At 37.2% G+C, this 1698-nt stretch overlaps 1 long non-coding RNA gene across 1 annotated transcript; it reads left to right on the forward strand.

Annotated features, from left to right (window-relative positions):
* Positions 1-362: 362 nt before the first annotated feature.
* LOC114759440 (uncharacterized) lies at positions 363-1452 on the forward strand. The gene is made up of 3 exons (XR_003741917.1): positions 363-396; positions 1018-1123; positions 1423-1452. It is a non-coding gene; the product is annotated as an uncharacterized LOC114759440 (long non-coding RNA).
* Positions 1453-1698: the final 246 nt, after the last annotated feature.

Below are 1698 nucleotides of genomic sequence, written 5' to 3' on the forward strand. Positions count from 1 at the left end.
TTCTGAGCTCCGAAAGGCCATAAAGAAAGCCGGAGAAACGTGGGCCAAGTAAATTCGGAGGAAGCTTATGAAACAAGTTTGATCCAACGGTTAGGATCTAATCTCCATCTCCTCCACCACTTTCATGACACTTGGCATCTTCTAGAAGGTTGAGGTAAGCATGATGATGATGCAAAAGTCCACTTGAACTTCCAAATTTGCCCTTACCCTTTCTATTAGCCACCAAGGGCATTTTGGTCCATTCAAGCCAACTTTTTTGGCTATAAATAGAGCCTCTTCCCCTTCATATTTTCAGCCAACATGAGTTTAAGAGGGGAAACTCTGCCAAAATTTAGAGAGAAAAACGTAGGGGTGAAGGCCAAGAAGAAGGAACAAAGTTCAAGCTTCAAGATCAAGGTATGTGGTGACTGTAGCATCTGATTTGATACCTATTTCGAATTAGTTACTGTGCGTATCTGATTCTGAAATTTTGCATGCTTAAAGTACACTCTGTGAGCTTTAAATCCATGGGTAGAACACTCCATTTGGATATGTGTGCTATTTATGGTGATTTTTCAAATTTAGGGTTTGAAATCTGGAAACAGTGTTGAACTTTTGGGAGATTGTCGAGTTCCGTACAATTATGGTACTGTTCATCGTAGAATTGGTTCCTGAAACTATTTTTCCTTTAAATTTAACTTAATTATCTTTCAGTGAGACTTGGAAGCACTCAATTTGAATTTTTCTAGATTTAATTATGAATTTTGAAAGTTGATAAAAAATTCTGGAGATTCTGCGTGAACAGTACCCGCGAACCAAATTTCCAGATTTGATATTCTTGAATCTAAAGCCATCTAAAGTGGTCCTAATTGACAAGAAATGGATCATAAGGATGGGAAATGATGAGATTTATGTTAGAAAAGCTAGAAAGAAAACCCTAAGACTAAGAGAAAGGGTTGAGGTTCAAGAAAGCTAGTCTTGAACTTTATGTAATCTCTTGGTCCTAATGGGTTGTGTGACCAATGTGATTATGTTTAGGATCTTGAAACATCTAAGAGGATGTTTGATGATGTTGGGCTAAAGCTACCATGGTTGGAAATCAAGGGAGTCAAAGGAAAAGTAAGAGGAAGGCTTGAGGTGCAAGGTAGTGAATTTACCTATTGTCATTGCTTGATATGGTATGCTTGTGTGTTGCCGTGTACATGTTATTTGCATGTGTTGTGACATGTTTTAACTGCTGTAATTGCTATTCGTGATGAGTAGATTATGTCTCCATGGCCATGCATCAAGAAGTTAGCTTTGAGCATGCTGGTATGTCACTAATTAACAAGAGAATAAACAAGTTGCGTGTAGTGCATGAGCATCCATCTAGCATGATTAATATGGTATTGTTTGCTACTGAGATTCCCCCGAATCTCACCCCCTCCCTAACCAACCATTTAGGTCAATCAATGATGGGCACTAATGGCATGAGAAGCAAGGAGAAGAAGTGGAGAATTATTAATGCAAATGAATGATATTAATATTCAATGTATAATTCTCCTATGCTGTAAATTATGTTATGAATGCCATTACTTCAATGTATATGCTTAGGATGTTTATGGCATGAATGAAAGTATATGAGTATGAATGAGAAAGATTAAGCCCATGCTATGTATGTCAAAGAAATAAAAAGAATTAAAGTAAGGAGATATTAAAGGATAAAACGTAGGTCCTGAA

This window comes from Neltuma alba, unplaced genomic scaffold, assembly GCF_004799145.2.
Source record: "Neltuma alba isolate B1F8T4 unplaced genomic scaffold, ASM479914v2 tig00001593_pilon, whole genome shotgun sequence".
Lineage (NCBI taxonomy): Eukaryota > Viridiplantae > Streptophyta > Magnoliopsida > Fabales > Fabaceae > Neltuma > Neltuma alba.